We start from the raw sequence: 27,362 nt of genomic DNA, 5'->3' as shown, positions 1-27,362 counted from the left end.
CCAGCCCTGGCCATTGGGTGCATTTGGAAATGAACAAGCAAATGGCATAGATCTCTCTGTCTCTGTCTCGTTGTCTCTCCCTCTCAGTCATTCTGCCTTTTGAATCAACTGATCAATCAATCCCAAAAAAAGGGAAGAAAAGTCCCCCATCCCAGACCTACTCAGTCAGAATCTTGGGGAGTATCTGCACACCAGGGAACCTTTATGGCACAGTTGTGGAATATCCAGGATGGTGAACACTCTGTCCCAAACAGCGGGAAGCTGTTCACCAAGAAAAAAAAAAAAAACCATTTGTGTGTAGATTTATTTAACTTCAACAGGCTGGGCCCAGGAAAACAGTAGACCATGCGCCACACAAAAGTGAAAGGGAGACACAGCACAGTACCCATGCACCTCCCACACAGGTAACTGCAGACACCTGAGAGACGCCAGCCCAGGCATCCGCTTCTGCAACCCAGACGGCTCAGCCCTGACTGGATATTACAGTTAATTATCTGCTGCAACGTTTAAAGGATTAATGTGGTCTGTCTATGAGAATTCTAAAACGATGGCACGCTTCAACCAGAGTCTAAGATGAAACCAAGTACAGCATGCCTACAGTGAGCACATAGGCCGGTTTCCTTTCAATAAGACATTGAAATGCAAATTTGTCCCCAGATCATTCATCAAAATTACTGTAATATTTGAACAGCATTTGGTGAAGGGGAAAATGTTGATATTGATAATATTTATCATTGACCCAGGCACGTAAATTATGGCTGAATGCCATGAAAACCATTGCATGTGTAGACCCCCAGGGTGAAAGGAGAAAATATTGGTTTCCTGTCCTTTTTTCCCCCTGCCCTTGAATTCATAAAATAAGAAATGGTTTATTAAAAATGCATGACAGCAGGGTGGGTGCCTGCCCTAGTAGTTAAAGCACTGGTTATGACACCTGCTTCTGGGGAGTGAGCCAGGGAACTGGAGCCCTCTGTATCTCTCTCTCTCTCACTCTGTCTCTTGAATACATTTTTAAAAAACACATTAACCACACATTTTTAAAAGTACTTTTCAGTTTTACATAACAATTATACTTCTAAAAATTGGCATCTCTAGTTTTGGAAAATCGAGGTATGACAAGTATAAAAAATGGAGTTGATTATTCAATGGAAACTTGCAATCAGTATTATAAAAGAATGAGACCTTTTACAACAACAACAAAAAAACCCCACTGTGATTAGTTTATGATGCTAGATTTGATAAGGAGGATGCTCCTTCCAAAGCACTAAGTGTGAGTGCACCTGAAATGCTCTTCTGAAAATCAAGTGTAGGATGAAGGTAACGTGAGGCATAAGCAAAGACAAACCCTTTCATCCCAAGTTGTACTGTGAGCCTGTAGATTAGCATAAGCACTTTCCCATCATTCCTAGTGTTCTAGCGCCTGCCCAGAGAAGAACCACACACATGCTTGTAGCTGGGTCCTTCGTCCAGTTTGAAGTTGCTTTAGGACCTCAAGTAGCCAGCTGCACGGAACCCCTCTCATCTCTGCCATCAGCAGTCTCCTTAGCCAGCACAGCTCAAGGCAGCCAAGCCTGATGCACCGACTGACAAGTGTCACCTCTCAGACACCACCACAACGTCACTCCTGGAGATAACGCGTCCTCCTGAGGAGTCCAGTTCTACGTCTCATCCTGCACTCTTTTCCGTGCCTGCTCTACCAGACACCATCACGTCACTTGGCACTCTTTTTTTTTATTTGACAGGTAGAGTTATAGACAGTGAGAGAGAGACAGAGAGAAGTCTTCCTTCTGTTGGTTCACTCCCCTAATGGCCGCTATGGCCGGCACTGCGCCCATGAGAAGCCAGGAGCTGGGTACTTCCTCCTGGTCTCCCATGCTGGTGCACGGCCCAAGCACTTGGGCCATCCTCCACTGCCCTCCCAGGCCACAGCAGAGAGCTGGACTAGAAGAGGAGCAACTGGGACTAGTACCCGGTGCCCCAACTGGGACTAGAACCCGGGGTGCCAGCGCTGCAGGCAGAGGATTAACCAAGTGAGCCATGGCGCTGGCCCTTGGTACTTTCTTACACGCTGCTATGGCCACGATATGATTTGTCTCCCAATGGTTCTCGTGCTGGAAGCTTGGTCCCCAATGTAACGGCTTTGAGAGGCAGTGGGACTCTAAAGAGGTGGGGCCCACTGGGAGGTGACCAGATCATGGGGCACCTGTCAGAAAGGATTAGTGCCTGTGTCAGAGGCAGGTTAGGTCTGCCAGGACTGGCACAGTTACCATAAGGGCGGGTAATCATGAAGTGGATCAGTCTCCCCCTGTCCAACTGCTCTCACCCTTTGATGCTACGACCATGAAACGACGCAGCATAAGGCCCTTGCCAGGCACTGCCACCTGCCTCCATCTCCAGAACCATGAACGAAACAGATCTGTTTTCAATTTGCCTGGCCTTGGAGAGTTTGTTAGCAGCAGAAATGGACCAAGACCCATGCCTTCTCTTTATATCATTATGTCTTCATGTCTGCTCTTCGGACTGCACGTTATGGCCTTTACCACCCAGAATGTTCCTACTAACACTTGAAAGTGTCATCCAGACACCAGCTTCTCTGCACAGGTGTTCTCCTGCTTTGGCTGAGCCAACGGCACCTGTAGTGCTTTGGTTACACCTTGTATCATGGCACCAGGCACTGGGCAACTGTCTTTTCCTAGATCAACATGTCTCCCTTTACTGGATCAAGGATTCCTCAGGGGTTCAAACATGAGGACTATGCCTTCGGTATCCTGGTACAACCTAGGCCAACGGTGAGGCCAAAATGCCAAAAGCCATTGCCTTGACGTTGAGATCTCTCTGTATTAAAGCAATGGCATGCACACTGGGGACCAGGCCAACTCTTCAAGCAGAAGCTGGAACTCTGCGTTGGCAGCAGCATGACATGGAAGCCTAATTTAATCTGTGAGATTAAATAATCATCCTAATGACCATTGAGGAAATACATTAGAAACTGAAGAAAGAGGCAAGGGGAGTGCGGGAGGAGTTCCTGCCCAAGGGCAGACCCCGCGATCAGTGTGGGGGTAAAACAGCCTGCACGCAGGGCTCTCCGGGCTCAGCGCTCCCACTAAAAAAGCCCTCCCTGTATGCAGGAGGATGACAGAATCCACGGAAAAGGTTTGATGGTTGGAGAACAGGTCTCTCATTCGGGATTTAATGCCCATCTATAAAAAGGGAAGTCAGTTTTCTTTTTCCTAATTTGCTTAAGTGTAAGAAGGAAATGGAAGAGGGCTGGCGCTGTGGCTCACTAGGCTAATCTTCCGCCTGCAGTGCCGGCACCCCGGGTTCTAGTCCCAGTTGGGGAGCTGGGTTCTAGTCTCGGTTGCTCCTCTTCCAGGCCAGCTCTCTGCTGTGGCCTGGGAAGGCAGCGGAGGATGGCCCAAGTACTTGGGCCCTGCACCGGCAAGGGAGACCAGGACGAAGCACCTGGCTCCTGGCTTCGGATCGGCGCAGCGCCAGCTGTAGCGGCCATTTGGGGAGGTGAACCAATGGAAGAAGACTTTTCTCTCTATCTCTCTTTCACTGTCTATAACTCTACCTGTCAAATAAAAAAAAAGAAATGGAAGAAAGGACAGCTCAGAGGAGATGGTTTGCCTTATTTAAAGAGTGTACTTTTCAAAATAAAGTTCAGTTCACAAAGGGCCTCTGGTTTTAATACGGTGGACTGAAAAAAAAAGTTCTCTTTCTTGGAAAGGGGAAATCAGAACGAAGAACTCTGATAAGTGAGCCAGGACTGCTCAGTGCCCGGGGTGCTGCTGCAAGGCACAGCCCACGAAGCCCTGGTCTTCAAGGCAGCTCCTCGGTGAGGCAAGCCCGCAGGTCCTGTAGAATAAGGGGAAAGGATGCGTGGGCAGGCAGTAGGAGTGGCCCCAGACCCTCGATCCACCAGTGGGCAGAGGAGGTGGCACAGGTGAGCCTTTCATGAGGTGCACTGGAGAAACAGGGCAGACAAAGCAGAGAAGGCATCCAACTCTGAAGGCTGGGAATGGAGGGTCTCAAGCGACTTGTACAAGCACACAAGTGCGCGTTTCAATAAGGGTCTCATCACAGACACCTCCTCCCCTCCCTCTGTCCTAGGGAGCACCCTCTTGAGTCAAGGAGAATTCTTGTTGGTCTAGAACCTGCAAAGAGTTGGACTAAGAATTCAACTCATTGCAAGATGCTTAGTAAAAGGAGGGACCAATACAGAACCCATACAAAGAAACTTGGAACAAAGCAAGGAGAGGAACAGGAAAAAGAACAGATGAGACATGAAGAACTTAGCAGAAAAATACTGCTGTGGAGTAGGTAAAACAGATGGTAAGACCTATAATTATTAACCCAAAGAAATGAATGAAACAACCCTCAAAAACCGGAACACAATGAAAAGAAAAATTCTTAGAAGATACAACAATATTAGAAGATAAAATGAGGCAGAAGTAGAAGAGGAAAATAAAGACCAAACTAGGCAAAGTCCCAAGAAAACAGGTATTGCTAAAAATATACCATGGAAGACTGAGAAAAGTAAAAATGGAAAAGGAGTTTAAAAGAGAGAAAATGATATGGAAGATAAAAGATAATGGTTTTCCTGAATAAAAGACATGGAAGAGAACAAATGTTAAAACACATAATTCCAAAAATATAATTTAAGAAAAATTGTCAAAACTATGATACAAATCTTTTCATTGAAAAGGCACAAAATATCTGAAGAAAAAGTCATATTAGCCAAACTGCTGATGTAGGCAACAGGCTAGTGATAAATGTTTTAAAACATGCAAAATTTACGTCTCCTACGTTTTTATTAAAGATACTATTATAGGAAGAATGTTCAGCCAATCAGGAGTTGAGGAGAGAAAGCAGGGCTAAAGAAATGGCAGTGCGTATGCAGCCAAAACAGCAGAACCAAGACTAAGTACCTGCGGAACTGCGGTAACACAAAGGAATGTAACTGCTGTTCATCACAGCAAAACAGAGCGACACAGCCAGCAAGAGCTATCAAGTATAAAATAACATGGAAGATGTAGGTATATTGATTCCCTAACTATCTTTGTTACATTCATGTGGTCAGAATCAACTTAAGCGTTACAGAGTCGTGAATATTTAGGGGTGTAAGAGTGGGACAGGCACCGTGGCACAGTGAGTTAAGCCACCCCTTGGGACGCCCACATCCCACAGCGGAGTGCCTGGTTCAAGTCCCAGCTACTCAGGGCTTCCAATCCAGCTTCCTGTTAATGTGCCTGGGAGACAGCAGGTGACAGCCCTGCTGTAGGAACTTAGGTTCCTACCACCTACATGAGAGACCCGGATGGAGTTCCTGGCTCCTGGTTTTGGCCGGGCTTAAGTCTTGGCTGTGGGCATTTGAGGAGTCAACAGCAGATGGAAGATAACTCCATCTTAATCTCTCTCTCTCCCCCCATTTTTCAAGTAAGTAAGTTTTAAGGAGAGTCCATGTCATATACACTAAGAGGTACCAATGTAAATACCAGAAAGACTGAGGAGAGGGGTCAATCAACCAAGACTGGAGGTGAAAGTGCACTTTGGAAAGGAACGGAATGGAGGTGGGAGGGAGTAGATGCTTGGCACTAAAGTGAGGAATCAGTAGACACTCTCTAAATTTTAAAACTCCCATAGAATTATAGAAGTTACCATTAAACAGGTAACTACCAGAAAACCTGAAAGTAGAGTACATCCTCCAGTGCAATACAAGGAAATTAAAAAAAAAAAAAAAGTCAAAGAAACAAAGACAAAAACAGCCACTAAAAAATAGAAAACAGAACATATGATAGTAATAATAGCATATCTGTCATAACAATACAAGTGAATAGGCTAAACTCACAGATTAAAAGAAAAAAATCCCCTCAGATTGGATCAAAATGACTGTGAAAAATACACACTTAATTTCAGTCAGAAAAGTTAAAATCAGTACAAAAACCATTTCACAAGGCAGATTCTTTACAATGGAAATTAGTATAATACACAGGATTTGAGTTAGCAGCCATGAATAGCAAGGTGCCAAGTAGCAGTAATCAAATTATTAAAACAAAACGACAGAACATTTGCAGTAAGGCAGATAAAACCATATTCAAAGTGGGACTCTTACTGTGTTTCTTGCCTATGTCAGTTTTTTTCTCTGACAACAAAAAATAAAGCTGTAAAAGACATAAATAAATAATTATAAGGCAGCAGAAATACAGAACACCCTATATGGGGATGTCAAGTTGTTCATGGCGAGGCTGGCACTATGGCGTAGGGAGTTAAACAGCAGTCTGCAACACCAGCATCCCATATGGGCACAGGTTCAAGTCCCGGCTGCTCCATTTACGATCCAAATCCCTCCTAATGTGCATAGGAAAGCAGAAGAAGATGGCTCATGCACCACATCAGAAACCCAGATGTAGCTCCTGGCTGTAGCCTGGCCCAGCCATGGCTGCTGCAGCCATTTGGAGTGTGACCCAGTGAATGGAAGAGCTCTCTGTCTCTCCTTCTCTCTTTAACTCTGCCTTTCAAATAAACAAATACATCTTTAAAGAACAAGAAAGAGAAGTTCATGGCAACTTTGCATTATCTTTTAATCCAATTTTTCCACGAGCTCTTGGAATCCAATAGCAGATCCTGAAAATAGAGACTTCATGTTCTCTGGAAGTGTTTGTAAATGAAAATACTAACTTTCTGCTTTTTATAACAAGATAAGGTGCTTCTAAAATTCATAAGGAAAACTACAATCAATGGATAATAAACAAATCATGAAGCTATACTCATTAAAACAGCTGGTGCTGCTACATGGAGACTCTGTGCAGTAGCAGAACTCAGGGTCCAGAAGTAGGCCTAAATAGTTTTGGAAATTTTTGCCATGAAAAAAAAAAGACAGACACACTCTGAATATGGTGGGGAGAAGAGTGAAAATTGCTGAAAAACTTGGCAACAAACTGGAAAAACAAAGTGAGATACAATGTAAGGAGCTCATGTCTAACACTAATTCCAAGGGGTCATTTTAAATTTTTGTTAAAAAGGGAAACTATAATCATAGTAAAAGAAAATGCAGGAGAATTTTTTTAAAATCTCAAAGTCAGAAAGACTCTTCCAAGTTATAAACAATTTCTGCAAAACAAGTACAGAAAGCCATAGAACTACAATAAACAAAACCAAAGACAGGCTACAAATGGGAGAAAAATCATATTAAAACAAATTGTGTTACAAACTGGGGTAAAACCACAGTAAAGAAAAAATGACAGTAAAATGGCTATTTTCTCCTATTGCTTATATTTCATATACCTGTGCAAAGTATTCCTGCAAACTCAGAGAATAGGATAGAAAAATGCATAGTGGGCCTACAGAGTTAAGATACAGGAAACAAATGGCATTTACACACACACAAAGGTGCTCCACCTTATTCATAATAAGCAAGTGCAAGTCAGAGCTACAAGAAGATACCATTCTTCACCCACCAGATTGGCAAGGATCAAAAAATTGATAAACACAGGCTGAGAAGAGTGCAGAGGGCCAATCATTCTCATCACTAATGGTGAAGCAAGAATCTGTGCAGCTTCTGTCAACGGAAATGGACGAGTGCACTGCAATCTTAGAGTGTACTGTCCCATTCTAGGAACTCATGGTAAGAAATAACGTGGCCAGTGACATTTGTTGCAGCACTTTTTAATATTAAAAGACTGGAAATAACCTATATGTCCATTAATTGGGAACTGCTTATTCAACTATGATTCGTCCCTTAAATCGCAAATCAGGTAGCTGCTAAAAAATATGGCTGCCCTATTTAATTCAATGTGGAATGAGTTCCAGGTTATTGTAAGTGAAAAAAGCAGGTGGTAAGAAATGTGCATAGAATGAGCATGCCATTATTTGTGTCGTGTGTGTACACACATGTACATGCTTATGCGTACATATGTATGAAGCATCTAGAAGAATGTATAGCTAGGTAGCTTGAGAATGGAGTATGAGAAAGACTTACTTTACATCGTATATTCTTTTTTGAAATTTTTAAAGCATTTATTATGTGTGGTATTACCTGTTCCAAAAATCAAGTAAAAATACAGAAGTTTAGGACTTCCCATTCTTTTTTTTTTTTTTTTTTTTTTTTTTTTTTTTGACAGGCAGAGTGGACAGTGAGAGAGACAGACAGAGAGAAAGGTCTTCCTTTGCCGTTGGTTCACCCTTCAATGGCTGCCACGCTGCGGCCAGCGCACCGCGCTGATCCGATGGCAGGAGCCAGGTACTTATCCCGGTCTCCCATGGGGTGCAGGGCCCAAGGACTTGGGCCATCCTCCACTGCACTCCTGGGCCACAGCAGAGAGCTGGCCTGGAAGAGGGGCAACAGGGACAGAATCCAGCGCCCCAACCGGGACTAGAACCCGGTGTGCTGGCGCCGCAAGGCGGAGGATTAGCCTAGTGAGCCGCGGTGCTGGCGACTTCCCATTCTGAGAACTAGCATCTTTATCTGGGACAACTGCTAAGGTTTATTGTTGTTGTTGTTTTTAATGCTTTGAGCTATCTGAATTAGGAGGTCTCTCTACACCTAAAAAGTATATACAAATGAATAAAGAAAAACAATCAAAATTCTTTTGACAATTTGGTCCAAACAAACGGCTAGAGCCATCAAGAACAGGGCCAAGGGCGCTGTGGCGCCATAGCCTGAAGCGCCAGCATCCCATATGGGCTCCGGTTCTAGTCCTGGCTGCTCCACTTCCCATCCAGCTCTCTGCTATGGCCTGGGATAGCAGTAGAAGATGGCCCAAGTGCTTGGGCCCCTGCACCTGCGTGGGAGACCAGGAAGAAGCTCCTGGCTTTGGATCAGCGCAGCTCCGGCTGTTGTGGCCATTTGGGGAGTGAACCATCAATGGGAGACCTCTCTCTGCCTCTCCTCTCTCTGTGTAGCTCTGACTTTCAAATAAATAAATGAATCTTTAAAAAAAAAAAAAGGGGGGGACCAAGTGTTGAGACTGAACGTCCCTGTTCTGGCCCTGCATACCAGCAGCCACAACAGTGGAAAACTCCACCACGGCCATCCGCTAGAGTCCGAGGCAACTGACCACTGCACAGGAAAACAGGCACGAGTACAAGAAAATAGCAGTCCCCAAAGCAACCACAGCCCATGAGTTTAGCTCTTCTGTTATCACATGGCCACCACACGGTGAGTTACAGTCTGAACACACGAGCCCGCAGTAGGCACAGGTCATCTGCAACTTGGTTCACTTAAAGCAATAACACAAGAACAGGGCAAGGTTTTCCGGGGCATGAGAGGGCTGGAGGGAAGCCAAGGCCACAGGTCTGTAATAACAATGGGTGGCTTTGGTCCCCCGCAACAGAACACTGCACACCTGGACCCCACAGACTGGTATCCTGGCTGTCAGCTCCTTGCCTTAGTAATTTATACGAGTAATGCCAGACAGCAGCACCTAAACCCACTGAGTGCCAGCAGGCAGGCACACGACCAGGCACCCATCCGGTATGCACCGAATTTTCCTTCCAGAAGTCTGCAGGTCAATTTCCAAACCCCTACATTTTGGGTGAGCACCAGAATAACAACAAAAGAATCACGCCAGAGCCATTAGGATGTGGGGAAAGTGCATTTTAAGCTCCGGAAAGATGTTCGCTTGCTCATCGTGGTAGGCAATTATCTCACCTATTTTTGCTGCTACTTTTATTTCTCTTCTGAGCTGCTGGAGAGTTGCATGATTAAAACAAAAGCATTTCTTTCCAAAGTGTGACTGTGTTAGAAAACCAACAGCTGCCAGGACACTGAAGACTTACAATCTATTTCTGTGTCTCAAAAAAAGAAGTGGAAGGGACACTGTTGTTTCCTTCCCTTGGTTCTACCCTGTGAGGGTAAAACATCCCACCTTCTGACAGCAGGGCAAGAATTCATGGCAAATGCACGGGAAAGGGGCTAGTTACACGGTTCAGTACAGCTTCGTTCCCTGGCAGACACAGTTGGTGTTTAATACTGAGGTTCATGGTTGGAAGTACATTCCCTACCCTGCCCGTTCCGACTGTAACTGATGTATCTTTTCTATCACCCCCATTTCTTTTTTATTTTTTTCTAACAGGTAGAGTTACAGAGAGAGAGAGAGAGAGAGAGAAAGGTCTTCCTTCCATTGGTTCACTCCCTTAATGGCAGCTACAGCCGGTGCTGTGCCGATCCAAAGCCAGGAGCCAGGTGCTTCTTCCTGGTCTCCCACACGGGTGCAGGGGCCCAAGCACTTGGGCCATCCTCCACTGCCCTCCCAGGCCACAGCAGAGAGCTGGACTGGAAGAGGAGCAACTGGGACTAGAACCGGCATCTATCTGAGATGTCGGCGCTGCAGGTGGAGGATTAACCAAGTGAATCATGGCGCCAGCCCCAACCCCCATTTCACAGATGAGAAAATCAAGGCTCAAAGATGCAAAGTGATTACCCCAAGATCAAGTAGCTGGGATGTGACAAGAGCAGACCAAGTGCAAGTACATCTGAGCCCACTGCCCAGGCACCTTCTGCCTTTCCCTCCAGCTTTTGCCAAGCACCTGTCTGTGCACAGCTGGTACAAGGCAGCCTATGGTTACTGAACTTGGCACAGTGCCAAGTGAAAACCATACACAGGTAATCCATAAATATTTGATCAATCAATCTATGGATATATGGCTCCTATCCACAAATGATAGCTTATAATAATAGCTCATAGCTCCTTTTTGAGGTTACTGTGTGTCAGGCTGTTTTCTAGGAAACAGCAGGAAAGGGGAGAGGCAAGCATTGCGGCACAAAGGGTTAAGCCTCTGACTGCAGCATCAGCATCCCAAATGGGTGCCCATTTCTGTCCTGGCTGCTCCACTTCCAGTCCAGCTCTATGCTGATGGCCTGGGAAAGCAGTGGAAGAAGGCCAAGTGCTTGGGCCCCTGCACCTGTGTGGGAGACCTGGAAGAAGCTCCTATGTGGGTGCAGGGGTCCAAGCACTTGGCCACCTTCTACTGCTTTCCCAGGCCATAGCAGAGAGCTGGAAAGGAAGTGGAGCAGCTGAGACTTGAACTGGCACCACAGGCGGAAGCTTAGCCTAGTAGCCTAGTACACCACAGTGTGGGGCCCTATTTATTTATTTGAAAGGCTGAATGACAGGAGGAGGGAGAGAGGGAATGAAACAGAAAGACATCTTCTCTCTACTGGTTCACTCCCCAAATTCTCCCAACAGCTCGGACAGGCCAGGCTGAAGCCAGGAGCTGGGAACTCCATCCAGTCTCTCCTACGGGTGGCGGAGACCCAAGTACTGAGCTGTCACTCAAATGTCACTGAAATGTAGACCCAGGATGCACATCGGCAGGCAGCTGGATCAGACACAGAGGAGCTGGGACTCACAAACCAGGCACTCCGACGTGGGTGCAGCATCCCAAGACGAAGACTTCATCCGCCGTTCCACAACCTCCACCCCATATTTTTATACGTGTGTTTATCAGCTATCCTGTCTACCAAAAACACAGCTACATCAAAATGATGCTTTAAAGTTGAAAATAAAATAATGAAAAATACCCAAGGCAGACACTCAAAACTGGGGCAGAATGCTCAGACATTGCTGATGGAAGGTAAAACAGCGTGGCCACTTGGAAAAGACTGGCAGTTCCTCGAAGCCTCAAACACAGAGTTATCTGAGACCCAGCAGCTGCACGCCTAGATACCTACTCAGGAGAAGTGAAAACATATGAGGGTACTTACAAACGTTCATGAAATATGGAATTAAAAGTATGAATTAATTTTGATGCAAAAATGCATGTTACAAAAAAAAAAAAAAACTATTGCATGGATCTCAAAACTTTGTGCACCAAAATAAACTCATATTTTAATTCCATTTTCCCATGAACTCTTCAAGGTACTTTCCTACATCCAGACAAAAATGTGCACAAGAATATTCACAGCAGCATCTTTATAATACACGAGATATAGAAACAATCCATGTGTCTATCCACTCCCGAACATACGGACAATACGCACAATGGCCGTTCAACAGCATGCCATTCCACAAAAAAGGAACGAAGTTCTGACATATGCAACAAAACTGGCGAACCTTAAAAAGATTATGCCAGTGAGGCCAGCACCGCGGCTCACTAGGCTAATCCTCCACCTTGCGGCGCCGGCACACCGGGTTCTAGTCCCGGTCAGGGCGCCGGATTCTGTCCCGGTTGCCCCTCTTCCAGGCCAGCTCTCTGCTGTGGCCAGGGAGTGCAGTGGAGGATGGCCCAAGTGCTTGGGCCCTGCACCCCGTGGGAGACCAGGATAAGTACCTGGCTCCTGCCATCGGATCAGAGCGGTGCACCGGCCGCAGCGCGCCGGCCGTGGCGGCCATTGGAGGGTGAACCAACGGCAAAGGAAGACCTTTCTCTCTGTCTCTCTCTCTCTCACTGTCCACTCTGCCTGTCAATAAATAAATAAATAAATTATGCCAGTGAAAGAAGCCAGGCACAAGAACCCCACCTGTGTGAGTACACTTATCGAAGTGTCCAGGACAGGCAACTCCATAGACAGAAAAGGACCCATGGTTGTCAGGCACTGAGGGGAGGGTACATGGGGAATGAATGCTGATGGCCTTCATTTTGGAGTAAGCAATGTCTGAAACTGAATGAGGGTGACGGTCATATGACTTGGTGAACATTCTAGAAACACTGAAATCATGCCTAAACAGGTGACTATCTCAATAAAGCTGTTATTTGGTTAAAAACTGGTGCAGCAAAACAGGCATCAAGGGCAATCCAAAGCTCTTCGGAAACATGCATGAAAGGGTCTTCCGTTGCTTCTGTGGGCCGTGGAAAGTAGGACAGCTAAGCACGCGGCCCTGAGCCGGACTTCAGGGCTGACGGGGGCCAGGGAGGGTGCAGGGCTCTGCCATGCCCAGGTGTGCTGGGTGGGTGGCCGAGAGCTCCCAGAGCCAGACTGTCACGGAGCTGGGTTTTGGGCTTTATTCTGTAGGTTTTTAAAGAAAAGAACGATGCTGGACATTTGTGCTATAAAAACAGCAGCTGGGAGGCCACATACGGGAAATGAATTGTAGGGCAAAGAGCGAGCACGCAGAGCGAGGTGGGGATCCACACAGTGAGGATGGGGATTTATCTGAATTGAGTAATGACAACGGTGGGAAGGAGCCCGGGAGGAAATTAGATTGGCTGTTCGGGTCAAGGAAGAAGGGAGAGCCCAGGATGACCCCAGGGCTTCTTGCCCAGACAATTTAATATTAAATTAGGAGAAGCAGGGAAAGGTAGGGTGGGGGTGAATGGACAGAAAGCCATGAGTTTAACCTGAAACACGTCAAGTTTGAGTTGCTTTTGGCAAACAGAGATTTAGACCTGAAATGTAGACAAAGCAGCAGGGCTGGCCACAGGGGATTAGGAATCTTGACATGGGCAGGCAGGTGTCTTCCATTCTGTAAGGCTGATCCTATGAAGATCTAGAAAAGTCTAACACTTTAAAATCACTGAGTCACTTTCCGTACTTTCTAATTAAGTCGGGGACACGGCTAATAATGGAAGTCAGTGGGGCTGCTCCTAGTGCTGTTGCCTACTCAGTTACCATTCCCTCTTTTCCTCGTGGCAGATCGGCTACGGTGGGGGTGGGGGTGGGGCTGCAATTCGCCCAGCTAAAAATATTTGATTTCTCAGCCTCTTCTATTTAGAGGAGCCACGTGTCACCCTTCTGGCCGATGGGATGCAATTCCAGTCCCAGGGAGGGCATCGCCTTCTGAATGAAAAGGCTAGCCCTTCCCTGCAGGAGGATCTCCACGCGCTAGCTACTTGCGCTTTGCTTTCCTCCTTGCCTAGACTGCAGATACAAGGCCACAGACGCAGCAGCCATCTTGTGCCCGTGAGACACTCAGATTCAGGATGAGGTCCCACAGGCTAAGGATGGGGGAACTGGACGGTGCAGCAAGACCGGCCTCCGATGCACCACTTCCGCTCCTGCACCAGTTCCAGAATGCCCTAGAGAGTCCAGTTCCACGGGGCAAAAAACCCTTTTCTGTTTAAGTCAGATGTGGGTATGTGTGCTGTTTATTTGCTTTGGCAGCTGAAGGCAATCTTATTGGATACAAGTCATAGCTGGACATACAAAAAAACTACAACCACACACACACACACACAGAGGGCACGGAGAGGCTGAAGACAGGACCATCATTATCATTATTTCAATGACAAAAAGTGTCTAAAAATAAACATCACTTATTCTTACTAGCCCTGAATTTTTCTCTTTCCAATTAGGGTTATAAACATTTGCAGCTCAAGGGAAATTATGAACTTGAAGTACTAAGAAAATTCATGAATACACAGTCGTCTATTACTAAGTAAAATGTACAATGACACCCTTCGGACTTCTCCTGGATGAAGTCGACAGATAGGGCTCATTTGAATGGCTTCAGTCATTAAGTGTTCCTTAAGACGGGAGCGTTCACCTGGCTCACATAAGCCTGATTATCATTGGGAAGACGACTGGTCCCCTTCTCCCAGCACTCGGGGCACAAGTTAAGGATGTGGCCGGTCCTGAAGCTGGCGCTCTGGCTCCTTACAGATGTACAGGGCTGCATTCTGAGATTCTGGCTCCAGAGCTGGAGTTACTACAGTGCTAGGAAATGTTCAGTGGCATCATCTCCCACAAAACCACCACTGCCTTCGCAGCAGGAGTGATGTGAAAGACGGAGGTATCCATGGCCACCAGGACGGCTCCAGGCCTGAAGGAGAAAGCTATCCCCGGCTGCAGGAGCAGGGGGAGCTGTGTAACTGATCTGCGTTTATCTCCTGGTTGCTGTGGGTTGGGTAACTACTTGTGTTTTCCTTTTCGTTTTGGCTGCTGGGAACCTCTGACAAATATGTCATCTCAGGGCCAGCTCTGTGGCACAGCGGGTTAAAGCTTTGGCCTGCATCCCATATAGGCACCAGTTCATGTCCCGGCTGTTCCACTTCCGATCCAGCTCCCTGCTAATGCGCCTGGGAAAGCAACAGAAGATGGCCCAGGTCCTTGGGCCTCTGCACCCATGTGGGAGACGAGGAGGAGGCTCCTGGCGCCTGGCTTTGGATCGGCCCAGCTCTGGCTGATGCAGCCATTTGGGGAGTGAACCAGCAGATGGAAGATCTCAAGCTCAATCTCTCTCTCTCTCTCCCCTGCCCCCGTCTCTACCTCTCTGCAACTCTTTCAAATCAATCAATCTTAAAAAAATTTTTTCATCTCACCTCTGGAAACTATCCACACCTTAGGGTATCTTCCAGTTTTCTAAGTTACTTCTGATTTTATCTTGTTCTCTATTTCGTTTCCTGATCTATTAACTTTATGTCATTAACTGCCAATTTTTGAAAGCTCCTCCGATACTTTATAGAACAGAGAACACTTAAGGCAAATTTTTAAAAGCACCAAATCAATAATTGAACACTGCTATGAGGAAGACACTGTCCTAACCACTGAACCTGTCTTACTCTATGAGATAAATACCATTATTTTCCCCATTTTTACAGATGAGAAAACTTGGCCGAGAGAAGTTTATCTGTGATCACATGGCAAATAAGTGATGAATATGCGACTCAAACTCAGGTGTTCTGAATTTTATCAATTACACAAAAGAAAAACTCATTTCTTATAGAGCAGGGTCCTTCTGATTTTATAGGTCAATTTTAACTCTAAAGGACACCTTTTCCATATCAAGCCACACAGGCAGGCCAGGTGACCTGTATCAACAGAGGAATGAGACGGTGGAAGTCAGAACAACAGGTAATTTAAAAATCATCGGCTTTTCATCTCGGGACATTGTTAAAGATATTCATTCACTGATTCAACAGCCCTAAGAGAGTACACCTCGTGTGCCAGGCATGTGCAGGTGCTGGCCACAGAGATGACTGGACACAGTACCTGCCCTCCAGGAGCTCAGCTCAGGTGCAACAAGGGAGAGTCAGGTGGGCGGGGCAGCATGGGGCTATGAGGGGACTGAGCACACGATGGACATGGTCGCGCTGAGAGCAGCATCGCCCTTGGCCTCTGCCCCACTCTGGAACACAAGGAAGCAGCAGCAGCTTCCTCTGGCGCTGCTGTGATGAGTTCACACACAGAAAGCTCTTAGCCTGGCTCTGGCACGGGCTAGCCGTCAGCTCTTAAGGAACAGGCAGCCTGGGAGCCTTGCTCTGACACACACGTGTGCATACACAAACGTACGTCCTTGGAAACTAAAGCCAAGGCTGGCTCCCACCTACGTCCTTGGAAACTAAAGCCAAGGCTGGCTCCCACCTCCTCGCAGCCAGTCCCAGGAGCAGACTCTCCCTGCCAGTCCCTAGGCAGCCCTGGCACTCCCTCTCTTCTGGATGTCGCTCTTCTAAGAGTCAGCATCTTGCTGGAATCCATCACCCACACAGGATGAATGTTCCTTCAAGGCACACTGGAACAGCTTCCTCCACAATGCCTGGCCCACATAATGCCCGCCCAGCATCTTCTCTGCCTCCCTTTCCGTCCCTGGCACTGGGACACCGCATCCCCTACACAACCCCCTGCTGCACCAGGGCTCCCCGCTGGAGCCCCACCTAGATGTGCAAAGTGGGTGGGTGGGGGGCTCAGGTGCGTCCTTGGCTGAGGCCAGCAAGAAAACGCACGGCACCTGCTCTGCGTCCACGGGGGATGCCCAAGAAGTAATGAATCCTTTGCTCACCAACCTTCCCTCTTTTGTAGAGTTCCCTCTTGTTTTATCATGCCATCAGCAAAGTCAGTTAAACATGACGATCCCCCTCTAAATACGCCAGCAGCCAGACGGTGGGAGCAGTACTGCGACAATGAGGCAAGTTTCGCCTCAAGACAGCTGCTGAGGCGTAATCACACTTGATGGCACCCAGCTAACGGGCTGCACCCAGCAGGACCCCAGAGCGGCCCCAGGTTCATGACATCAAAACCTCTGAATTCCAGGACTAGGATCCTCAACTCTGAGTGTGAAACCTGCCTGGGAAGGAAACACACTTAAGCTCTGAACTGGAGGTCAATGAAGACTACACATGAGGATAAATTTCCCCCTGGATGTCATGCTATTGCACCAAAGTCAATGCATGTTTATAATATGTTTGCTAGTAAACAAATCGCCTGCCTCTGCTCAGTTATCCTTGTAGGTTTTTCTTTAAAAAACACTTTAGCACTATTAGACATCCATTTGTACATTTCTAGGGTGTAAGAAAAGTTGACTGCAAATTCTACTTCTTCTCTCCTATTAATCAAACTTGGGCTTCTCGGGCCTCATGCAGGATGCACTGCTAATTGTGTGTGTGTGTGTGTGTGTGTGTGTGTTAGAGAGCCTGCAGAACCAGTCTGTACCACAAGGCTTCTGAACAATAGATCTACACGCACAGTTCCCAGGCAGGGCCAGCTGGTTTTCTGCCGTCCCTAAAACTGTATGTTCTTAGACACACACGCACACCCGCCCTCCATCCCTTCTGCTGCTGGCTAACTTCAGGCTGTGACACAGCGTCCCACTCCCAATTACGTGACAACAGATCTCCTGGAAGGAGAGAAAAGGGGGCATGGAAGGAAGCCAGTCTACCAGTCTGTGTCCCCCGGGCTGCTCTGTCCCGCTCCAGGTGGCCCCAAATCTCTCGTGCATGGTTGCAGGCAGAGAACCTGAAGTCCGTTAGCTAAACTCTTATCCTGGGCTTCCCGAGTGAGTCCTCCACCCTCACAGCCTCTCTCTTGATTCTCTTGTCAGCCAAAAAGGCACACAGCAGCTCCCCTGAAAGTACTGTAGCGGTGCACAAAGGGCATTTGGTCAAGCACCCTGCAGTGAATGCCTCACTTAACAGCCTCCTCTTCTTTTCTTGGCTTTGTGGTTTTTAAAGGATCCCCTGAAACACATTCACTCTCCGTGTGCTACCGCAGCGAGTGGCTTTTACCACACTACATTTTCATTTACTTTTTTATCCAGGTAAAACTTTCCTAATCAGATGCGCAAGTGTCAAGGTTACAGCTTCCTGCGTTTTCCTGTGTGGACACCTGTGTGACCACCACTGAGGTCAAGGCGGGGGCCATTTCCAACGCGGACCTCCTTCATGTCCTGTCCAGGCCAGCACAAGGCCCAAAGGTCACCCCTCTGCTAACCTCCATGGCCACGAATTGGCCTTGCAGAAAGTTTAACAGAAGGCTGGAGTCCCGGGGGTAACAGCGCTGACCACACACACACACACACACACACACGCGCGCGCTCCCCAGCCTCCCCTCGCGAGGCTGCAGGATCTGGAAGGGAGGAGACGCTGGAGCACAGACTTCGCGTAGACGAGGCCCTCGTTCAGCGAGGGGCAGCCCAGCGTCCTGCGGATGGAGGTAGGCTCCCCGCCCCAGCGCGCCTGCAGCAGCTCTCTCGGAGTTCCCCCATGCACGTCCCCGGGGTCCCCCACGCCGCCCCTGCCGCCCTCCCGGGTAGCCGTTCCCGCGAGCAGCGCCTGCTGAGTGCCTGCTTGCAGACAGGGGTTGGTGGCGCCCAGGAGGCTCTGCCACCTGCCGGCGACCCCTCCAGAGGGCTCCAAAGCCCGTCTGTGGCCGGATGTAAACTGCCACTCAGTCCGACTCCAGACCTCGGAGCTGGCAGCGGGACGGGGCCCGAGCCCCGCGCTCTGGCTGCAGCGCCCGCAGCACGCGACGTGCGACCTTGGCCAAGTCACTTCTCGCCTCCGGAGCTGGCTTCCTCCCCGGCGGCCGCCTCCGGATCCCCACAGCCACCCCCAGCGCCGCAATTTCCTAGCTCTTCCTTACTCCGCCCCAGTCCTCCCATCCACAGCCCCCTCCCCAGCGAGACCCCAGCCTTTTGTTCCGGGGGTGAAGCCGGGAAGGGAAAAAGAGCCACTGGAAGCACAGGCCCCAGCGGCCCTGGCGTCCCGGGCTACTCGCCGGAGTCGGGGCCCGGGAGTCCCCGGGGCCGCCCCCGCGGTGACCTCGTTCCCCGCCGCGGTCGCGGCCCGGCGCAAGCAGCGGTGGCCGGCGCTAGGGCAGCGCCCGGACCCCGGCCAGGACCCGGGGCTGCGGCCGGGTTGGGGTCCCCGGGGCACAGGCACGCGCGCTGCACCCTTGCCTGAGCAGGGGGCCCGCTCCGCACCGGGACCGGCCCGAGCGGCTGCCGCGACACCGCCCGTTTCCCCCTCGTTCACGACCCGGACGCGCGCGCGCACGGAGCCGCTACCTGCCGCTGGTCGTGCCGGGCGCCGTCCCCGCCGCCGCCGCCTCTGGGCTCCGTCCCGCAGCGCCCGTGCTCCCGGCGCCAGCCGCGGCCGCGCTGTGCTCGGTGCGCCCCGCTCGCTCCGCGGCCGCCGGCTCTGGCGCTGCCGGGACGCGGAGGCGGGGCCGCCGCCCCCACCTGCTCCCCGGCTCCTGCCCGGGAGCCGCTGCCGCCGCCCCACGCGCGGGGACGCGGCCTGGGCGGGCGGGGTCGCTCGGGAAGCCGGGAGGCGGGTCCCAGGCGCCAGGCGCGCCTCCCCGGGGCAGAGTCCTAAGTCCGAGCTGCGGGGCGAGTGGGTCCCCCAGAGAGCGGCTGTGGGCCGGCAGCCACGTCCCAGCCCCGCCGCTCCTATTTATTCGAAAAACGTTTCAAGCTCGAGGCTCCGTTCACCATGGGACAAAAGAGGGAACAAGACAGCCTCTCCCCCCGCGGAAAGTTCGCGATCGGGGAGGGAAACCAGAGGAGGGGCAATTACACAGCCCAGGACCAGGCGGGGGTGGTCGGAGGCGCACCTGACCCGGGCCGAGAAGCGGTGCAGGTGGCCCGGGAAGGCCGAGGGGCGGGAGAGCACACTGGGTAAAGACCGATACAAGCTGGGGGAGGCAGCAGAGGTTGGCGTGGCCGGCAGATCCCCCTCACCCTCAGGTTCAGCCCTTGGAGGGTGCGGAAGGCGCGGGTCTGTGGCTGGACGTACTGTGTCGCTGAAGGTGCGCTGGCTGTCATGTCCTCAGGAGCGTTCTTGCCCACTCCGTGTGGTGGTGGGGGCGTCCCACACGAGAAGTGCGGTCTTTCTCCAGGTTCTGAGTGGGCAGCAGGTGCTGTCAATGTGCCCCAGGCAGCCCTTAGCTGCTTTCTTAATTACTGATGTGTGTAGCCTGAAAAGGTGTAGGCTTGTGCTTATAGCAAGAAAGAATACTCGTGTCTCTCACTGCTGTGTTGTTAGGAACTATGTTCTTCTCCCTGTCTTTTTAAGATTTATGTATTTGAAAGGCAGAGAGGTGGGGGCAGAGAGAGAGAATCTTCCATCTGCTGGGTCACTCCCCAAATGGCCCCACCCAGGCGGGAGCCAGGACCCTGAAGGTTTTGCTGGGTCTCCCAACCAGTGTCGCAGGGAATTGGGTTGGAAGCAGCCAGAACTAGAACCTGGCCTCATAAGGGACGCACCACAACACCGGCCCGTGATTTTTTCTTGATTTAGGTGAAGAAAGGTGTGTGCCTGTGTAACCAGTAGAAGCCAATGAGGTTCTTGCTTCCTACCTCCGCTTTAGCCTGTGGTCCTCCTGCCTTTTATGACTTTGGAACCATGATAAATGACCATGGACAGGAAACCTCATGACCTTTACTCCCATCTCACACTTGTAAGCTATTTTGCAAGAGTGATCAATACTGAAAAGGACCTGAGGCGTTACCCAGAAAGGGCAAAGCCTTCTCTGGACTCCCAGTGCTCATTCCTGTTAAATACACAGCTACTAATGTTCCATTCAAAAAGGAAGAAAAGACTGACATGCAGAAAAGACACTTCCATGGACCTAGAGAGGTCCTCTCTGGCCTCCTACTGAGTAGCCCAAGCATGAGCTAGTTGGATGGAGTGGCTGTTACTTGAGAGATGGCTAGGTGCTGGCTTGTATCAGATAAATTTTTTTTTTTTTTTTTTTTTTTTACAGGCAGAGTGGACAATGAGAGAGAGAGAGAGAGAAAGGTCTTCCCTCTCCGTTGGTTCACCCTCCAATGGCCGCCACGGCTGGCGCGGCGCACCGCGCCTATCCGAAGGCAGGAGCCAGGAGCTTATCCTGGTCTCCCATGGGGTGCAGGGCCCAAGCACTTGGGCCATCCTCCACTGCACTCCCTGGCCACAGCAGAGAGCTGGCCTGGAAGGGAGGCAACCGGCACAGAATCCGGCGCCCTGACCGGGACTAGAACCCGGTGTGCCAGCGCCGCAAGGCGGAGGATTAGCCTAGTGAGCCGTGGCGCCGGCCCAGATAATTTGTTTTTAAATGTCTGGTTTGAGGGAGTGGGGTAGTGGTGAATGAAGAATTGATTAGCAAGTAGGGACGGACATCTGGGGCTGAGAGCTAGGCCATGTCTCAGATCCACGTGCAGCATCTCTGCTATTAGCATCTTGTTTCTATGGACATTAGAGAAGGGTTCGTTCCCATCCGGCTCCACCAGCATGTGTATAACTTCGAGCTATTCTATGGGGTGATGTCTGTCCTGTGGCAGACCTTGGAGTTGTCTTCCCAATAGCCAAGCCATTCTCCCCTTCTTCCCTGTTAACTGAACCCAGGATCAGGATTGGTCCAAGAACCACCATGACAATCCCATCCCTGACTTTCCAGGCTCCCCTATCCCCAACAAGTTGAATGAGGCAGGTGGCTGGAGGGCATGTGAAAAAACCTTCTGTTGGCTTTGCCTTTCCATCTCCCCTCTCTTTATGACTTAAATGTAAATGAAATGCCTAGCACAGCTGCAGGCAGATTGCAATCAAGGGGCAATGTCTTTGAGGCCAAAAAACCAATTTAATCAGGACAACAGAATGGAAAATAAAAGTTGATGTGGCATTGCTAGGTGCGTGAACCAAAGCCAGCAACTGTCCACCTCTGGATGATTTTTTAAAATATTTATTTCATTTATTTGATGGAATGATAGAGATCTTCCATCTGCTGGTTCACTCCCCCAGACAGCCACAACAGCTGAGCCTGGTCCCAGCTTAAGTCAGGAGCCAGAAGTTCCATCCAGATCTCCCATGTGGCTGGTAGGGGCACAGGCACTTGAGCCATTTTCTACTGTTTTCTCAGGCGCATTAGCAGGGAGCTGGATTAGAAGTGGAGTGGCCAAGTCTTATCCCCATATGGGATGCCAGCATTGCAGGCAGCAGCTTAACCTACTGTACCACAATGCTGGCCTCTTTGGGTGATTTCTTTTGTGAGAAAAATACCTGCTGTTTGTTTAAGCTGCTGAGATTGCATTTGCTAACCTTACAGTCAACTGCGTGCCTAACTGATACAGAAACTGGTGAAGGCAAAATCTTTCCCTGCTACTCACCAAGTGCTGGTGAGAGCTTGCACACCTTTCACACCGTCTACTTGTAAACATATATTCACATCTGCTCTGCAGCTTCTTGAGCTCTCCAGGAGAAAGACACTATAGGAATCTTAAATGTGTTGTCCACACATTCACTTCAGTTCCTCAGATATTTCTAGGTGGGGACCTCACACTTGTGCTGCCGAGAGGGTGCAAAGATGAATTCGCAGCCCTGTCCCCAGGGAAGTCACAGCTTAGTAGAGGACAAGAGCCTGTAAATAGAGTCTCGCACTTCCCTGGAATGGAGGTGTTTGTCCTGGAGAGAGCGCCAGCGCAGGAGAAGAAACTATGATCTCTCTGTGTGCTATGTGGAAGGAAGGTGACACCTGACCTGGGCTTCCAGGGGTGAAGCAGCAGCTCAGCTTTCAGAAGCTGGGGAAGGGAGCACACTGCAGAGAGAGCTTGGTGGTCCAGGAGCCTCCAATGCTATCTGTCTGGGATGGAACCCCCAAACCTGACCCCTTCAAAGTGCTGGCCATCTCTCCCGCTCCCTGGACTTGACACGGCAGACTTCACCAGGTAAATCTTCATCCGCCTGCACCACCACCACCCAAGATCACAACCTGTCACCTCTCTCCGGGGCTTCTACAGCCACCTCTTGCCTGATCCCTCTGTGACGTGCTGCATCTGTTCCAAACCATCTCCACAATTTGGCCAGAGAGGTTCCCTGGACACTAAATGCTCATCTGAGGGCCCCTGTAGCATGGTGACTTCCCATGGATGATAACCGAGATTCTGAGCTTGTTGGGAGCCCCCAGGGTCTAGCTTTGACCTTCTCTCTGACACATCTCCGCCAGTCCTCGCTGTCCATCTCTGTCCTGCAGCCACGTCGACTTGTTTTCAGGTAACATCCCTTCTTTCCTCAGGTCCTTTGAACATGATTTCCAGTTTTGCAGAGAACACTTCAAGAAAGAACTCAATTTTTCAGATCTCAGCTAAGCTCAGTCATCACTTCCTGGCTCTCCTGTGTCCAGCTCCTATAACCCAGCATGCCCCTGTGTGGTAGCCCATCTGCCCTCCAGATATGGTCTTCCATGGTATCTCTGAGCACAGAGCAGGCACACAATACAGATTTGGTGAGTTATTGAACAAATGAACAAGTCAGGCTTGGAAACTTGACCAGCATATTCGAGAGGCTATGGCATCTTTCTTTTAACTTTTAACATCACGTTATTGAGGGGTAATTAGCGTGTAACTCATCTTAAATGTAGTTTCATGAGTACTTCCCAATGCACACTCTGATGGAACCACCACTTGGGTCCAGATCTCAGTTCTGTTTCCATTGCTTAAGAAATTTCCCTTGTTCCGTTGGCCACCAGTCACTGCCCCAGCTCCAGGCAACCACAGAGCTGTTACTGATTATTACTTGTGTGTTTTCTAGAGCTTTGGATGCTAGAATCATACATGATGATTTGAAATTCATTCATGTGCTGTGGGTAGTTTGTTTCCTTTTGCTACTGATTGGCATTCATTGTATGAATATGCCAGTACTTGTTTTTCCATTCACTTGTTGGTGGGCATTTGGATAGTTTCCAGTTTTTGGAATTTACCAATAAAGCTGCTTTGAATATTTGTATACTAGTCTTTTTGTAGACATTTTTATTTCTCTTGGGTAAATGCTTACATGTCTTAAGAATCTTGAGCATTTAAAATGAAGACAGAAACCTTGGAACCACATGAGATACTATGTCACGGTCACCAGGATGGTTATGCTGGAAAAATGGTTGGTGAGGATGCTGACACATTGGAAGCCTCATTCGTTGTTGGTGAGAGTGGAAAGTGATGCAGCCACTATGAAAAACTGTTTGGCATTTCCTCAAAAAATTAAACATAGGATTACCATATGACCCAGAAACCCCACACCTAGACATACACTCAGAAGAACTGAGAGGTTCAAGCAAAAACCTGTGTAGCACACAGATGCTCACTGTAGCACTATTCAGAATAACCAAAAAGTGGAAGCAACTCAGATCTCCATCCACAGAAGAGTGGATACAGAAAATGTAACGTGTCAATGCAATGAAGCCGTACTCAGCAACAGAGAGGAGTGAAGAACTGATACATGCTGAAGCAGGGAAGAACCTTGAAAACTTTATGCTAAGTGAAAGAAGTATATTTGCATTTATACGAAGAATTCAGAATAGGAAAATCCACAGGGACAGAAGGCAGAGCAGTGGTTCCCAGGGACAGAGGAAAGGGGGGGATGGGGAGTGGCTGCTTCATGGGAGTGGCTTTCCACTGGGGGGATAAAAATATTCTGGAAGCATAAAGGTGACGATTATACACCATCGTGAAAGAGCTTAACGCCATTGGATTGCACATAACATAGCTTAGTACGTTTTATGTTCTATATGATCTACTGCAAGAATTTTAAAAAGATAAAACTTCAGGTGCAAGAGGTTAGGGCCATGGTCACTGTGCAAAGGCTGTTGCCCCAGGCACCACAACAGACGGTGGGGATGCCAGGCAGGTGCCAGCAGATCAGAGACTCTGTAAAGCTGCCGCGCAGAGAACACGTTCCAGCTTCCCGTGGGGTTAAGAAGCGGGGCGTGCTGTCACTTTAACATCGGGCTGGGGCTGTTGGGTCTTGGGCTGAGAAACTTGACTTCATGAGCATAGTATGTGAAAGAGAACAGACAGTGCTATCCAAACAGCAGCCTGTGCTGGAGTGCCCAGAGGTAGTTCAGTATCTGTAGATGCAAGATAATCCCAGCAGGCTTCATCCCCATGTCCTGCCATTCCGAGAAGGTTGAGATCTACTTGCGGAGTGAGAAGAGAGGAAGGTTGAGGCCTGTGGAGGGCTCGGGACTGTACGGAACAGCAGGGAAAGGAGGAAACAGTTCACAGGGCAGGATGGAAAAGAGGGGCAAGAGAAAGAGCCCAGAGAGACGGGGGCCGTGGACACCAAGGGAAGAGAAAATGTGGCCTGTAGCACGTTGCTGCCTGGAGCTCATGTCCAGTGGCCAAAAAAAGTGACAACAGGAGGTCGTCGGTGACCCTAGTATGTGCGAGTTCAGTGCAGTAGGCCCAGCAGCAGCGTGATCTTAGTGAGCTGCAGTGTGGAAAGGACTTGGAGTGTGCACTGCTGCTAGGGTTCGAGTGCCCCTGGACTTTAGCTGAAAGTGCTGAAATTGATTCTCAGTGTAACAGTGTTGTGAGGGGCCAGGACCTTTGGAATGTAGTTAGGTTATGAGGGTGCCTCACTTCTGATGCAACTGATCCAGATCCCCTGAGAGTGAGTGAGTTGTTGCTAGAGTAGGCAGTTATGGCACCCCCTCCCTCTCTCACTCCCCAGCGTCCTCTTCTGCCTTTGCCCTCTTCCCTTTCCCCTTCTCCCACGCATGGACTTGGTGCTCACCAGGGGCTGAGCAGTTGTCAGCACCACACCCCTCGGGTCTCCAGAATTGTGAACCAGACGAAACCTCCTTTCTTGACAGATTACTCAGCCTCGGGTATTTTGTTACAGCAGCAGAAAATGGGCTGAGACCATTAAGAAACATGACGAGGCAGCTTTGACCAGGGGCGGGCATTTGGCACAGTTGTTGAGTCCTGGTTTCACCTCCAATTTCCCAGCTCCCTGCTAATGCCCACAAGGGAGGTGGCAGGTGATGGATCAAGTGGCTGCATCCCTGCCACCCACGTCGGGGATCTGATTTGAGATCCCTGGTTCTGACCTGGCCCAGCACTAGTTGTTATTGACATTTGGGGAATAAATCAGTGGAAGAGAAATCAATCAATTCATTCATTCATTCCCCCCCACGCCCCCCCACTTCTTTCCCTCTTACATACATACATTAATTAATAGACTTGTCCATTAAGAAAAAGCAAAAAAACTTTGGCCCAGAAGAGAAGGAGAGCATTAGGATTACCTCCAGAAGGGGAGAAAGTAGAGACCTGAACACACTGCAGGTTAAGGAAAGACAGCCTGCAGAGGAAAGGGGTTCAAGATTTAGGAAAGCAAGAGTGATAAATGGAGCAAGGAATTCTCTAAAATACCTTCTTCGATCTGTTCTTTGAGAAACCAAGATGGAATTTGCTGAAGGATATCTTACAGATTTTCGATTCCTTTGATCTTTCCAAGTAAATAACATAAAATCAATAAAAAAGCTTGGATCTTGGAGGCAAGAGACATAGGTCTGAGCTATTCCTAACCAGCTGTGGGAGTCTCAGTTGTTAGACCCCCACATTTTTAGTGCTTCACCTGAAACACCGGTGCAATTACTTCCACTGTGTCTCGGAGTCATTGCGAGCATACCTAGAGGTGAACTCTCAGAACGCATAAAAGGACTTTCATGGGCCGCAGCAACACAAAGAACTTTGCTTTTCTTTTACTGGGCCACACTTTAAATTAAACAATGACTGTTACTGATAACTTTTAGCCTGTGCTGTTTCAGAGAATTCGCCTTTGTCTGACAAAGTCCTCTTACGCTTTGGCTGGACTGGATGGCCCGAGGGGTGGAGGAGCTAGGGCAAGAGGGGTCTTCTGAGCCCTCTGTCCCTTTCTAAGAAGCTGAGTTTCCTCTCCTGGTGTGTCTTGGCTCTTCAGTAGCTGCCGTGTCCATTAATCAGAAGGCAAACTCGCCTCTCAGCTTCTTTGCTGAAGGGACCACTTGGGTTTCAGTGCCTTACAGGCTACTGAGGGTTTTCCCTGTGTTGTTAGAGCAATCACCCAGCATGGAGAGGCATGGTCACAGTATTTGAGGTAAGGAAACAGAAGCTCAGAAGTTATTGGGCTCCCAGGAGTCCCTGGGCTGCTGGGGAGCAGAGATGTGGGTGGATAGGAACCCTCTGCCTTGTCCATCTTGATGCCACAACACCGGTCATCTCGCTGTCCAGCAAGGAGCCTGTGGCAGGACACATTCCCTGGACCCGTGACCCTAGCTCAGCTGTGCCCACTGCTCACTCTCTTCTGGGACAAGCCCTCAAGTTGTGGGGGAAGCCATAGACTGGGGCGGGGGGTGGTCCGTCCTCTTTGGGGTTGACTCACTTTTGCTAACAGCACCAACACTCACCGAGTCCTGCGTCTTTTCCCTGGCTTCTGCCACCACCAACTGATCCGCCGCAAACCCGTCCCATCGCACCTCT

General features: G+C 49.2%; 1 protein-coding gene and 1 long non-coding RNA gene across 7 annotated transcripts in view; one reads left to right on the top strand and one right to left on the bottom strand.

Moving 5' to 3' along the window:
• Positions 1 to 20,325, bottom strand: part of WIPF3 (WAS/WASL interacting protein family member 3) — an 86,897-nt gene extending 66,572 nt beyond the window's left edge. For 2 of the 6 annotated variants that reach the window (XM_089316066.1, XM_089316067.1), the window contains exon 1: positions 19,891 to 20,325. The gene's annotated coding sequence lies outside the window, so the exon portion shown is untranslated. Of the gene's footprint in view, positions 1 to 19,160; positions 19,698 to 19,835 lie in introns of those variants that run through there. The other 4 variants (XM_089316068.1, XM_051853270.3, XM_051853269.3 and 1 more) reach the window with 4 other exon arrangements.
• LOC149121767 (uncharacterized) overlaps positions 14,256 to 27,362 on the top strand; it is a 51,407-nt gene continuing 38,300 nt past the window's right edge. The window contains exon 1 of the long non-coding RNA XR_016223001.1: positions 14,256 to 18,307. This is a non-coding gene — a long non-coding RNA (uncharacterized LOC149121767). The remainder of the gene's footprint in view (positions 18,308 to 27,362) is intronic.

This window comes from Oryctolagus cuniculus, chromosome 16, assembly GCF_051225735.1.
Source record: "Oryctolagus cuniculus isolate XC-2025 breed Fujian yellow rabbit chromosome 16, ASM5122573v1, whole genome shotgun sequence".
Lineage (NCBI taxonomy): Eukaryota > Metazoa > Chordata > Mammalia > Lagomorpha > Leporidae > Oryctolagus > Oryctolagus cuniculus.
The sequence above is the reverse complement of the archived record's forward strand: the minus strand, read 5'-3'. Positions and strand labels throughout refer to the sequence as shown.